The 15,183-nt window shown below is 38.3% G+C and overlaps 1 non-coding gene across 1 annotated transcript; it reads left to right on the top strand.

Moving 5' to 3' along the window:
• Positions 1–1,011: 1,011 nt before the first annotated feature.
• Positions 1,012–1,114, top strand: LOC138826240 (U6 spliceosomal RNA). The gene has a single exon (XR_011371599.1). It is a non-coding gene; the product is annotated as a U6 spliceosomal RNA (small nuclear RNA).
• The last annotated feature ends 14,069 nt before the right edge of the window (positions 1,115–15,183 follow it).

Genomic DNA, 15,183 nt, shown 5'->3' with positions numbered 1-15,183 from the left:
TTGGAAACTGTTTAGAGTTTGCCGAGGAATAAAATAGGCAGAATGATAGTTTGAGAAGCAGATCACAGACAATAGTCTACAAATTGATGCAACGATTCTATATTAGGAAACCGAGCAAATAACTTGGTGTTATTGGTATTATTTTTATCTTTTTTCCATGTGAGAAATATAATAACGTCTGTTTCTAGCAGGATGGTAAAATAGACATCTTGGAAGACTTTAAAAAAATGAAAACAGTTTAAAATGTTAGTTTAAAAATATAAGGTGGGGTAGACAAGAAAATCTTTTGAAAAAATCAGAGAAAAATTATGTCAAAGTGGTAACTCAGAGCAATAAATGACATTTACACATAAATTATTTGCTGAACTGTAGTAACCCACTTGCTGTTAAATGTTAGGGTATAGGGCTTAGAGGAAAACAGAGAAATAAGCAGAAACCTATGTTCTGAAAAAATAAAAGGCGTCTAGTAGGACAGTCCATCTATGTTACCAAGATAAGTGGGGAAAAGCCAGCCCTCACTCCATGCCCTCAAAAGACTTCAGGATATAGGTGTACTTAGGCACAAATGTTCTTACCACATTTAAGCAGGCTGAAAAAGAAATTTATCCAGGTTTTTTTGTGTTGGGTAAACTTTTGCTTGGGAAGAGGTAGGTGATAAGTTAACATTCCCTGAATGATCATTCAAACTGGGCTCAGGACACAAGTTAAAGTACTTCTAAGTTTGATCTGTCGCCAGGAGCCTGGAAGAGGCAGATGTGAGAAATCTGGGGGTCACCCACTGTAATCAGACACTCCGTGAGACTCCCACAAGTAGGCTTTCAAAGACTATGGATTCATGCTTAAAGAAAACAAATAAAGAAAAAGAGTAGAAATGATTCAAAGACATTGAAAATAGATATATTTACATGCAAATATTCTTACTATACTTGAAAACCTTCAAAGATAGAATGGAGTCTTCATGCAGAAAGAAAACCATTATAGAACAATAAATGTTAAAAGTAATAACAGTGCTTACTCTGGCAATTTGTATACTAAGCTTTGAGAAATACAGAGAAGATTAACATGGCCCCTGTGCATGGATGACATGCAAATTTGTGAAGTATTCCAGGTTTGCTCAGTTACTACAAGCTGTCTGGAAAAAGTAATAATAATAATAATAATCACAACTCAGAAATGAACCTTTAATCATGCAAAATAACAGTATGAAGTAGCAGATTATATGTGCATGTATGTGCCCAAATGCTGTGATTTGGATGCAGGGTCTCCTGCTCTTGTTTGGCCTTTTCACTCAAAGCCGGCTCTCAACCATTTGATCCACACCTTAATTTTCACTTTTTAGCTGTCTAGTTGGAAGTAAAAGACTCCTGAATTTGTCTGCCTGGGCTGGATTTGAACCTTAATACTCAGATCTCACCCTCTTGAGTAGTTAGGGTGACAGGCATGAGTCACTGGCACCTGGCTACTAGATTATTTTTAACTAGTAACAAGATAAAATCTTGCAAAAATTTATTGAAAAATTGTTTAGAGGGCAGGATTGCCAAATATAGTATTGAGTGAGCTAATGTTATTCCAAAATTCAAGAAATGATCTATTTCCAATCATGTTAAATAACATTTTGATTATAAAATATTAAATTATGTGTCAATATACATATATATATTATATAGTGTAAGAAACTGAGTCATGAAGTTATTAGAACAAAGGGCAGAAAGCAAACTCAACAGACCAGTAGGCTTTATTCAGGAATGAAGCCTGGGAAGGGCTACCAAGTCTCCTTCAGCTTGGCTGAAGGGGAAATGGCACCCCTCCCCCCTTATAACTAGAGCTCTAAATATTAGGCAGTGACCTCAGGAGGATGGGAAGATGGAGGTGGGGTGAGATGGAGGCAGGGTGGGTGAGCAGTGCTATTTTGACTGAGGTGTTTCAAGGTCTCAACAGCTTCTGTGTTAATCAGGGGCAGCCTCAGCCTCAGACGTGGCCTTGGTCTCAGGCTGTCTTCCAAGACCCCACTGGTACATTTCTTCAGTGGGAGTGGAGGGAAGATGATTCAGTGACTGGGCAGCAAGGACAGTTCTAAGATATGGCTGTCCAAGGGCGGTGGTTGCTTTAGGTTAAGTCATTTTCCATCATTCCTGACATGAGAAAGGCACAAGAAACAAAGGTACGGGGATGATGTCCTGTCTGGCTACTTCCTCGTGATGTGGGGTGGTGAGGGGAGTAGGGATCTTATGCTATCAGAGTCAGGTCTTAAACTTTGGAGCAGAAAATGGCTTTGCCTTGTTGCGGGGTTGCTGAGAGACAGCTGTTATGTAGTTGGTCACGTACTTTTTGTGGATCTGACTAGAGCTACAGAGGATTAAATCTGCAATGATAAAAGACTTAAAAGTAGTTATGTTGGGGGGCTGGGAAGGTGGCTCAGTGGTAGAGCACGTGCTTTGCATGCATGAGGCCTTGGGTTCGGTTCCTCAGCACCACATAAGCAAAAAGAAAAAAGCCGGAAGTGGCACTGTGGCTCAAGTGGTAGAGCGCTAGCCTTGAGCTGAAGAGCTGAGGGACAGCGCCCAGGCCCAGAGTTCAAGCCCCATGACCGGAACCCCCCTCCAAAAAGAAGTAGTTATGTTGGAAGTTCGAAACAATAACTTATTAAACAATTTAGTTGGTTATCTCCATTATATACTAAGCAAGATTGACAGCTTTGTAGATGGCACTAGATCTTATACAAGAAGGAACACATGGATGCCATTGCTTGATTTTTGTTTTGTTTTTTATCCAAGGTGGCTTATATTCTTGGGGAACAGAGCTATTAATAGCAATACTTTTACATCCATGTGTTAATTTTCATCTTAGGAAAAAAATCTTAGATTAGTTTATTTTTTTTTGACTGCCAAAAGCAGAATCTTTATTAGCAAATAGGGTCTCCTGACCCTGCTATTTGCTAAAACTCTCGGTTAGTGCTTGAGCCACAACACCATTTCCGGCTTTTTCTGCTTATTTGGTGCTGAGGAATTGAACCCACGGCCTCATGCATGCAAGGCAAGCACTCTACCACTGAGCCACCTTCCCAGCCCCTTTAGATCAGTTTTTAAATTGCAATTACATGCCAATATTACCATCTTATAAGCTCTGTCTTATAAAACTCAATGCATACACCACCTTCTACTTATACCATCTGCTACTTACATTGTGTGTTTTGTCTTAATGTCTCCTTTTTTTCTATTTTGAACCAAACATTTAAGACAATTCTTTCTTCCCCAGTCCTCTCTTATCTAATCGAAACCATTTTTCCTATTTCCTCAATTCTTTTTTTTAATTAATTAATTAATTAAATTGTGAAAATACCATACATAGGGGTTACAATTACATGGGCAAAGTAATGAGTACATTTCTTATCAAGCATTGTTGCCTCCTCCTTTGTTTCCCCCCCTTACCCCCCGCCCCCCCCCCTTTGCCGCTGCCAAAGTTGTAAAGTTGTAAAATTCATTTTTTGACCTAAGGTCTTGTACATCTCATTTTGCAAAGCCTTAACCAAGGTCTTGGCCCTGAATGTCAGCTAAGAGAATCTGGACTGCAGAACAAAAAAAGAATGGAGTCAAGAATGAAGAAGGAAGAAGACTGGAGCATAGGGAACTTCCAACCACTTGTCACTTCATTTTGTTTTAAGAAATATTTTAACTACTTGGGATTGGGACCAGATGAAGGCAGAATGGTGATGTAATTTCCAAGGATTTTAGATCCTTGACGTTGGGTGTGGCTGAGAGGATGCTTCCATTGGTGGCTAGATCACGAAGGCTTAAAAACTTTTTTTATTGTAAAGATACTGTACAGAGGGGTTACAGTTACATGAGCAAGGCAATGAGTCCATTTCCTATCGAGCATTGTTACCCCCTCCTTTGTTTTTCCCCTACCATCCCTTTCCTCCCCACTTCCCCAACTCCTCCCTCCCCCTACACAGTTGTAAAGTTCATTTTCAACATAGTGTCTTGTACATCTCGTTGTTACAATGGGTCAACCTGTATCCTTATTTCAGCATTTTGTTATTTCTCAATTATGCTGCACTGCCATGCCCTTCTCACCCTGATGAACTGGAACCCTGGAAACTGTAACCCAAACAAATATTCTTCCTTGTAAGTTGCTCATATCAGGCATTCTGTCACAGCCAAAAGGAAACTGCTAGATGCTGTATGGTATAATTCCCTTTACGTGAAAGCACATCTTCACAAACTATAAGCAGATTACTGATTTTCTGAGAGTGTGTGTAGGGAAGTAGGTGGCAGGATGGAGATAAAATGCACATAGGCATTTTTAGGGGATGTTACAAATATTCTAAAAATTGTGATGAGAAGTATATTTTTTAGCATGTGACTTATATCTCAAGAGTTTTTATATTGATTAATTAATTAGTGCTGGTACTGGAGTTTGAACTCAGGGCCTGGATGCTGTCCTTTAGCTTGTTTTCAATCTGGGGTGGTGCTCTACCAATTGAGCCACTTCTTTACTTCCAGGATTTGGATGATTATTTGGAGATAAGAATCTCAAGGATTGAGAACTGAAAACCTCTGATCGTAACCTGCTGAGTACCTAGGATTACAGGTATGAGCCAGTAGCCCTGGCTTTAATAAAACTCTTAAAGATCTTAGCAACTGAACGAGACACATAAAACCAAAGCTAACTAGAATGTAGAAAGAGACAGGTAGTTTCAAAGCTAATCAAAACATGCAAAAAGGAATAAAAAGATAATTATAGTGACAAAATGTGCTCAGTCAAGGTTACGTTATAACCACAATATCATAAAGATAAAGTCTATATTGTAAAATCTTTTAGAAACATAAAAATTAACAAATGGAGGAGAAGAGTTAGTTGAAAACAAACTTCTTTTAGAAAAGATAGGTTGTATAAACAACAATAAAATAGGATACAGAAGACTCATATAACATAATTTTCAAGGTTTACCTAATATATAGAACAGTACTTTCTATCAAAGGTATTAGGCTTTATGTAAACATAGCAGAAATTCAACAAAATATGATATTTTAGTTTATAAAAGAAATTTCACAAATAGCAAAAAATATCCATATATGTTTGTGCAACTATACTATGCTTACATTTATTCTACAGTGTACAAAAATAAGAATGAAGGACTCATATATACTCACTTAATATTGAAGAACCAATTGCATATGACCCAAGCCCAGTACCCAACATACACAACACAGGTATATATAATGTAATTGTGAGACTGTTTGAGAGGACTGAGGGAGGAAAAAAGAATAATAAATTGATTCATGTTGTTTTCAAAAAGAACAGTAATACCTGGCTTCTCTTCAGAAAGCAAAAATGAGGCTATAAGGCCATAGCATAGCATATTTAAAGCCTCTGGATAAAAACTGTCCAACTGAAATCCTTTATCTGGCAACTTTAGATGTGAATGCAAGAGAATGTAGAGAAACATTAGCAGGCCAGTCCAGAAGAACCACTAACCCAATTTCCTAAATAGAAATTCCAGGGAGGACTAGAAAAAGAAATGTGGAAAGGAAATCATCAATAAAATAATGGAAGAATTTTTATCAAAAATAAAGAAAATGTGCTTCAAGAGTGAACAGGCTTATTAATCATCTCATATATCATGTGAAAAAGAGACCTATATAAAAATATATCATCTACTACTACTATCTGAAAATTTTGTAACTGTGGGGAGAGAAAACTATCAGTAGATAAATGAGTACATAGACAATAGATACTTAGACAGAAATATAGATAGATACATGTATACATACGGACAGACAGATAGACACATAGATAAACACGTAGACAGATGGATGGATAGATGAGATAATGGGATTCAGAATATAATTTTAGAAACAAAGTGTTATTCATCATTATAGACCTTAAGCATGATCTCGAGAACTAGAAAATGATATAGTAGTTCCTTCATAATGCATTACTTCTGATCTAGAATTCTGAGTCAAATTATTTTTTGTTAGAATAATAAAGAAAATGTCACAATTGAATTCTTTAAAGGAAATTACCTTTCAAACATTCTCTTCCTTAGGAAACCACTAAAAATATGCTCTGCTAAATTGATGGAATAAACCAAGAAAGAGCAAGATAAGGAATCATGGATGTAGAGAATCCAGTACAATAGAAACAAATGGAATACTTAGGATGTTACCATCATCCTAAACAAAGCCACTCATAGAACTACCCCTCTCTTGGGCATTCATGCAACTCTGAAAGAATTCTTAAAGCATGGTGGCAACTCAACATGTAAAATATCTTAACTTCTTGCCTTGTGAATTATATTACTTGAAGAGGCTGGTTATGAGGGTTGAGGGCTATATTTGCAAGGTTGCGAGCCCAAGCCCTGAAACTTCCACTGAACACCAGAAGCCCATCTGATATGGAGAGCTCACAGACAATAAACCACAATGAAACACTGTGTTGATTAAGCAACCAAGATATCGGGAAATACGTATTTGATCTTTGTCCCTATACTTCTTGACATGTTGAATCATCCTTGGAATCACCAAAATGCTAGGGTCTCCTTGTATATTAGAAAGCTGGTTGATGGCTAACAGCCTGTTGGCAGCGTGTCACCAGAAAGGCAAGAGTTAGTGGGCTAGGACATTAGTCTTATCTCCTAAGCTCAGTGGAAGGGAAAGGAACTGAAGGTTGAGTTGATCACCATTGGCTAATGATTTGATCAATCTTGCTTTGTTAATGAAGTCTCCATAAAAGCCCCAAAGGTTAGCATTTGGTGAATTTCCAAATTGCCCAACACATGGAGGTTCTTGAACGGTGGCTTGCCAAGAGATCCCAGGAAGCTTGACCCTAACCCCAGCCCCTGTACCCCCAACATACAACCAAGTAGGGCTCTTCGTCTGTACCCTAGTAATGATATTCATAAAAAGTTGCAATCCTAGCTACTCAGGAAGCTGAGATCTGAGGATTATAGCTGTGACGCCAAGATGGGCAGGAGAGTCCTGAGACTCTTATCTCCAATTAACCAGCAAAAAGCTGGAGGTACCTCTGTGGCTCAAGTGGTGGAGCAACCAGCCTTGAGCACAAAATGCACAGGGACAGTGCCCAGGCCCTGAGTTTAAGCTCCAGTACTCCCACATGTTGGTACCAGATGCATTTAGAGAAATGGAAGAAATAAAGTATGATTTTTCTACTTGGGAACAAAGTAATGTTTTAGCCCCTAAGTGGGGCAAGCATCTTCGAGGGCAAATCCTTATATTAAATGCACTGTCTATATGACTTTTCCTTCATTTTCTGTTGCAACTTGATCATGCAAGCTGTGTGCCATGTGGGTGGTGGTATCTTTGTCAACCATTGTCCCTTTCGAACATGGGCCCCTTGACCTTGAACTCAGCATGGCCAGAAACATGTCTGCTATCTTAAATTATGACTTTAAGATGAGCCTGCTCAGGAATGGGCTCACCCCTAAAATTCTTTGCTTTATGAATGTGTATGGGACCCCCAATAAAATCCCCATGCTTTAGATGTTCAAGAAGGGCACTGCTTGGGAAATAACTCATGTGTTCTCCTTGTCTAATGCAGGTAATAAATCTTGCTCTGCTCTTGCATCTTGGCCAGGCTTATTTTGGCTTTGCACTTACTAATATGCTAGCTCATTGTATTTTTTTTTTTCATAATCAGCAGTGAAAACTCTTTATATGGACACAGTGAATTAGGCAGGACTACTGATCTAACCCTACAGCATACTGGGAAAAATGTTGAACCCTGTGTTAAAAATATATGGAGCACAATGCTTGTAATTAAATTAGAAACTGAATTTACATAGATTAAAATCCTAATGATCGCTTGCAAAGGTATCTGAGGAAAAGGACTCTGAAAGTGTTAGCATAAGAAAGGCAAGTTTTAATGTAAACAAAGTCCCAGATTTAGGTAACTCTTTCTGTACTTTATTTCCTCCTGACTTAAATGATAAAGAGAACTTTGCATACTTTATCTCACCTGAATGCGGTGTTAAATAGAATTGAGGCCTTAGAGAACTGATTGTTTTGATTGTTGGTTACTTAACTTTGATTCTGGCTGTAAACTCTCCCTAGGGAATTGTTAATTAAATTGTTATTTATTTTAATTTTTATTTATCTCAGTTGTTTCTTATTTTAATTGTTATTTATTTTCTAATAAAGCTACTTTCTGTGTTACAAAGCCCAAGTGCATTTTGAGAGAAAATCAATTGTAAGATGTGTTTTCTTAGTTTGATGAAGCATAGTTAAATAAAACTTGAATTCTGTACACAGGGGCTCACCCCCATCCTGATACAGCCACTGGGTGTTTGATGTTCATCTCAGAGCAAGGAAGCCCAGCTTCTGGAAGTCTACCTGTTATTTGTGGACCTAGGTGAAATTACAGAGGTTGACATGCAAGCTTCACCTTATACAATGTACTCATTAGGCAAAGGGAGGTAGCAGGGTAATATAGCTGGCTTCTTCTATCCTTAACACATCTAACGCTCTGCTGACATATTAATAAATATAGTCATTGTAGGATTAGAAATATATTTGAAAGAGAATTCACTTCCTAACAATCCATTGTGACTGAGATGTCTGTGTGTTTGGTAGAGGGGCAGCTCAGTGTGGAGAGATGGATTCTAAAACTTTGCAGGTTTAGCAACAAAGGATGTGCTGACAATTATCTATGTTACTCATGGAAACAGAGTACAGGGCCCTACTGCTGGAAACGAGCCCTGAAACCTTGCTAAAAACACTTTACCTTTTCTGGCTCAAGTTTTCTCATTGCTAAACTCTCTGATTCTGGAGTCACATGACAGATTGAGATAATGCCTTTGACGTCACAGTAAATGTTGATCTGTCTTCACTGTTCTGTATAAACTATTGTAGCTCCAGCCTCATTTAGCTATTTCTTTCTTTTTTTGTTTGTTTGGTTTTTTTGGGGGGGGTCCGGTCGTGGGGCCTGAAACTCTGGGCCTGGGCACTGTCCCTCAGCTCTTCAGCTCAAGGCTAGTGCTCTACCACTTGAACCACAGCACCACTTCCGGCTTTTTTCTTTTTGCTTATGTGGTACTGAGGAATCGAACCCAGCGCCTCAGGCATGCAAGGCAAGCACTCTACCACTGAGCCACCTTCCCAGCCCCAAGCTATTTATTTCTAAAGGTGGCATAGAAGAATTCATATTTTTTCTAATATTTGGAAATTTTTCTTTGGATAAAAATATAGACTTGGAAAAAATTATATTAAGTGAAGTAAGCCAAGCCCAAAGAAACATAGGTCCTATGGTTTCCCTTATTTGCAATATCTAGTATATGTATGAGTCAAGCAGAAAAGGTCAGATAAGGTGATGTTAGGAAAATGAACCCTAAGATATGTATTTAAATGTTTTTTTTCTTTCATGCATTTGTTTCTAACACATTTATAAGATGATTTCTTTGTTGCTTTGTATGTCCCTTCCCCACAGTATAACCCCTGCTTTCACTGTATTTGATGTCGGCATAATTTGTGGAGGGGAAGGGGAAAAACAAGTCGTTTAAATAAGGATACAGGTGGACCCATTGCAACAATGAGAAGTACAAGTTGTCATGTCGAAAACGAACTTTACAACTTTGGTGGGTGTGGGGGGGGGAGGATTGGGTGGGAAGGCGGTGGGGGGGGGGGAGGCTGGAAGGGATGGAAAGGGGAAACAAAGGAGGAGGCTACAATGCTTGATAAGAAATGTACTCATTATCTTGCCCATGTAATTGTAACCCCTCTGAACAGTATTTTCATAATAAAAATTTTTTTTAAAAATATAGAACTGGGTATCAGTGGTTCACACATATAATCCTAGACACACACACACACACACACACGCAAGAAAATAAATGCCATTAGGAAAAAGAGAATGCCGTTAGGGGAATAAAAATACATGTCTACTGGCAAGTAATAACTGGTGAACATGCTTCATTAATAGCAGAAATTCTAAAATTATTAGGTAATTTATAATGTAGTTCCAACTACACAAACAACTGTGGATTCAAAGATGGAGACCTAAATTCCATAATCCTGCCTACTTCCCTTTGTAGGACCAATAGGCTCCACATCCTACCTGTTCTCATAACTATTCAGGACAAACCAAACCTATAGCTTTTCTGAGCTGGGGTGTATAGGACTCTAGTAGAGGCTCATACATTGAGAGTAGAAGAAAATAGCCAAGGGCTTGGGAAAAGAATTTAAAGAACATAAGATTTTAACTTACGTTATCAGAGCAGGAATGAGATGAGTCAGTCCCTTAGCTTTTCCAATTCCATGAAAAACAATCACAGGAACTTGAGATCTACATTAAAAAGTGTTTCCAAGATGTCTCACAATAAGGAAATCTCACAAGGTGAAAGTATAGAAGGGTAGAGAGAAACAGAAAAAGGGTGAGGGAAGCACCTTCTTTTTTGAAATGTGGGAATGGGAGTTGAGGGTTTTTTTTTCATGGATTTCATATTCTTTGAGCTGGGGACAGGTACTTGTGGTTATGTTACCTAGAAAATGCTAATCATTAAAAAGAATGAGTTCCCGGCATCCCAACATGGCCAAGATGGGTGCTACTTATTACTCAAATAACAAAAAGACAATCTAGGCTTACCAATAAACCAGGGACAATGGGGATGTATCAGGGCTTCCATTTGCCAGGCCTGCCCACCAAGTTTCTATCCCTACCCATTTGTGAAAAGTTTGTCCATTCTCAAGAGAGACGGCATCACGCTATTCTTGTAACTTAGCATCTAGAAAGAGGTGGTGGGACTGGAGCTTTCTGCTCTTAATTAAATTAAAAAAATACTTCCTGTTTTGAGTTTCTGAGTCTAGTCTGTTTAATATTCTGTATTTTTCTTATTTTCCTCTTGCCTTATGTACCTGTTCTGCCTCATGAAAATCAAATTTTGTATTGCTACACTTCCATTTTCTGTCTATGTTATATTGGAAAAATATTAACTACATCTAGACCTTATGTTCTCATTTGCAAAGAAAATCTGATAATAGCTGTTTTGTTTTCCATTCAGTGGTATATAAAACATTTGGTACAGTACTTAGCACACATTTGATGGGCAACAGAATCGAGATGTACAATAATATAAAATCTTAGGGGCTGAAGCATGTTGTAAGAATTTTTTCATTTTCTATTTTGAACAAATTTGAGTTTCATATTTGAGATGATCCTTCTGCAGGACAACCCATTTGTGCTGAAATCTCATTAGATATGTAAATCTGAGCTCATTTTTTTTTTACCTCCTTGTAAGATTTGTGCTTTGCCAAGTCACTAATTACGGAATTAGCAAAAACAGCTGGTTTAAATCAAATCATCAATGGAAGTTAAGGTGAGGAATAGCAATGTCAGAGGGGCATTGATTGGAACAGCAGATAAGCATGCTATGTTTAACCTTCAAGGTCAAATCAGACTGTTAGAAAATATACCCCTGATGCTAATTGGGAGGAGGAGAAAATCAAATAATCCATTTGCTGAGTGGAAAAAAAAAATAGATCAGCATTCTTGGGCAACGACCCTCTTCAAATGAATTGTGTAACACTATTTACAATCTATGAAGCCAAAAGCTCAAGGTCTTTAAGAGGGGATTGAACTCTTTAGTAATCAGACTGGGCTGGTAACCAGTCACCATTTTGCCACTCTGGATTTCCAGGCCCTGTCACTATTCGCTGGGACATTTGGTCCCCAAGATAGAAAAAAGCAGTGCCTTGAGCACAAAAGCTATAGAACAGCTCCTAGGCCCTGAGTTCAAACCCCAGGGCTAGTGCGCTTGCACACGTACAAAGAGCTGAGAGCAGGCAAAAACGTATGCATGCATCATTAACAAACACTCCAGGTTAAAGGATGGCCTAATGGATTTCAGTACTTGTCTGGAGAAGTTTGTAACAGTATTATTACTGGTCAGGCTAAACAAGCCTTCATTGCCAAGTGGTTGGCCTGTTCCTTAAAGGTAGATTTAGCATGGTGTAATTAAGATGTTATTGATAAGTCTTGTCCTAGATTATTGCAAAGTGACTATAGAGACACACAAAATGGAGGAAGGAATGCCAAGCATTTCTTCTGCGTGTGTTTTTTTCATTTATAGACCCAGAGAATGGTCAATATGTCTCAGTAAAAAGCAGTTTTGCAGCACCTGTTACATTAGGAAGCAATTAATTTTCAGTGATTGGAGATTAGGTATTATTTTACAATACCAACTCAAGAATGTTTACTTCTCTCATTTAGCCTAATGGGAAAGAAGGCATTCTTCTTCTAATGCCCATATGAGAACAAGTAAGAGATAATCATACTGCATTTAGCATGATGCTGAGAAAATAGACTAAAAAGATAATAACACACCAAGGAGCTCTTCTTAATGATAGTGCTCTAGGGATATGCTGATATGTCTAGAGTTAGTAGTGTCAGGTGAATTAAGGCTCAGTGCCAGCAGACAGATCACTAGAGACTCAATTCCCAGAAATAAATCCAGAATTTCTACTAGGATATAGACCCCTGAAGGGCTGTAATGTAAGGCTTACATATGGAATAACGGTATGTGCTAGAAAATGTTTGTGTCAACTTGATAGGACAATAGGGCACCTAGACATTTGGCCATCCATCTTTCTTGGTGTATTTGTGAGAGTATTTCCAAATGAGATTTAACATTTGAAGTAGGTCAGGCTCAGAAAGAAAAAGGACATGCGTTTTTTCACGTATATGGAATAGTTAGTTCTAAATTATAAATGTATGTAACTATATGCAGGGTCATATACATACATATGTTTATATATACTTATGCATACACATATGTGCACACATATATACACACATATACATATGCATACACATATATGCACATGCACAAATTTGTTAACTAAAGTAGGTCATATTCAGAGGGAGATTCCAAGTTGTCCTTTGGACAACTAGCAGTTTAAATGAGAACCAAGAAGCTGGAATCTGTGTTGACAGGACCAGGGAAGGAGGACAGACAGAGAGAGAAAGGGTGGGCAAATGCAGTCATAATACCCAGTGTACCTATGTGAAGATAGAATCAGGTAAATTGGGAGAGTGAGTGGGCTTGGGAGGCCTTGGGAGAATGCTGAAGGCCATGGATCAAGAGGCAGTGTGTTCCTGAATTGATAGATTGGATTGAAATCCCTGGGTGCAACTACTTCAGGTGCTGGATTAAGATGAGTAGATTAATATCATATTTGGTCCAGCACACCTTAGTTGGTGTGCCCAACCACCCAACTGACAACCTGAAAAACTCAAAAGGTTGACTCTTTGGGTTAGGGAGAACTCCTCTCTGACTGCTGGGGCTGTATTTTACATCCTGCTTTCATATTTGAGTTGAGATACTGACCTACTGGCTTTCAGATTAGCTATGACATTATCCTTCTTCCCAAGTATCCTGAAAACACATCATTGGTTCTCCTGGACCTCCATCTTGCCGATTGCATAGTCTGGAACTTGTTAGCTGTCATATTTACATGGGAATATTCCTTATCTCTTTATCCCTTTGGTTCTATAAGTCATTCTCTAGAAAATCCTAACACAGGGTGATGACTGGGATTACCTATCTAAGAATTTGTCTAAAAATATTACTGATTTCATTTTTATCATGCTGCCCTTGCTCTATACCATGATAGGTTAAACATATATTCCCTCTACAACCATAGTGTGACATAGCTGTTATCATCTCTTGCAGATGGAGAATGGAAATCCAAGCAGTTGATTGATTTTTTCCAAAGACATATGGGTATACGAGTCAAGGTTTAAATCCCTGTCTAGAGATTGTATCATCTTGCACATAGCATTATTAACCCACAAATAGTTATCAGCCTTCTCTTACCATGTCTGTATTCCATTTATTGCTTTAAAATTTTAAATCTGATTAGGCTGTTCTTTTTTTTTCTGCTTATGTGGTGCTGAGGAATCGAACCCAGGGCCTCATGCAGGTGGACCCATTGCAACAATGAGATGTACAAGTCGTTATGTCGAAAAACAAACTTTACAACTTTGGTGTGTGGGGGGGAGAGGATGAGGGGGAGTATGAGAAGGGATGGAAGGGGAAACAAAGAAGAGGCAACAATAGCAACAATGCTTGATAAGAAATGTACTCGTTACACTTACCCATGTAATTGTAGCTCCCCTGTACAGTATTCTCACAATAAAATAAATAAATAAAATAAAATAAATTTAAACCTGAGCCCAATACAGATAGCCCATACTGTAATCCTAGCTACTCAGGAGGCTGAGATCTGCTAATCATGGTTCAAAGCCAGACCAGGCATCAAAGTGCATGAGAATCTTACCTTTAATGAAGTGTCAAAAAAAGCCAGAACTGGAGCTGTGTCCTGAGTGGTAGAGCACTAGTCCTGAACATAAAAGCTAAGGGACAACACCTAGGCTCTGAGTTCAAGACCCAGGACACACACACACACACACACACACACACACACACACACACACACACACACACACACACACACACACACACAAACACAGAGAAATCTGGAATAGCTCCTCAAAAATTTTAACTTAATGGGTTTACACCATACCCTGTTTTATTTATCTTTTCTTGTGTGTATGTATGTGTATGCACAAGGGTGCACATCTACTCATGTACAAATATATGTGCATAGTTTAGCAAATACACACATATTTGGTATTATAGATTAGGTCTTTAGGGATGACTAAAGGTAGTGTGTTGAGAGTAGAAGATGAGAAAGACGGAAGTTGTTCCTCAGCTCAATGCTATGAAGAAGATTGATAAACCCCATTGCTCCAGAAAAACATGTCTTAATTGCTCTATTGGAAGTCTGTGCAGTTCGCTGTCCAAATGATTAAACCTAATTTGGAAAGTTTTGGACGCTTTAGTGAAAAGGAAGCATTTAAATTGGGCCCTTAGAGACAAGAAGTTCGCCAGGTGAAGAATAAAGTAGACCATTTTTAGAGAGGAAAACCTATAGCATCAGCTGCCTAGAGAAGAATCTGAGTTGTGCTATGCAATGTATTTTGTAAAATCCGAAGAGTTGGGTTCAATACTGAAGGCATTAGTGTTTGCTCAGAAGAATACAGTTCCTGTTTAACAATGTTCAGTGTAACAATGTTCACCTGTATGATGATGAGAAAGCAGTAATCATTCAGTAGAAATCACACTTCAAATTGTGAATTTTTGTCTTTTCCTGGGATAGCTATATGCAA

This window comes from Dipodomys merriami, unplaced genomic scaffold (genome assembly GCF_024711535.1).
Source record: "Dipodomys merriami isolate MVZ:Mamm:240054 unplaced genomic scaffold, mDipMer1.0.p SCAF_14, whole genome shotgun sequence".
Classification (NCBI taxonomy): Eukaryota; Metazoa; Chordata; class Mammalia; order Rodentia; family Heteromyidae; genus Dipodomys; species Dipodomys merriami.
The sequence above is the reverse complement of the archived record's forward strand: the minus strand, read 5'-3'. Positions and strand labels throughout refer to the sequence as shown.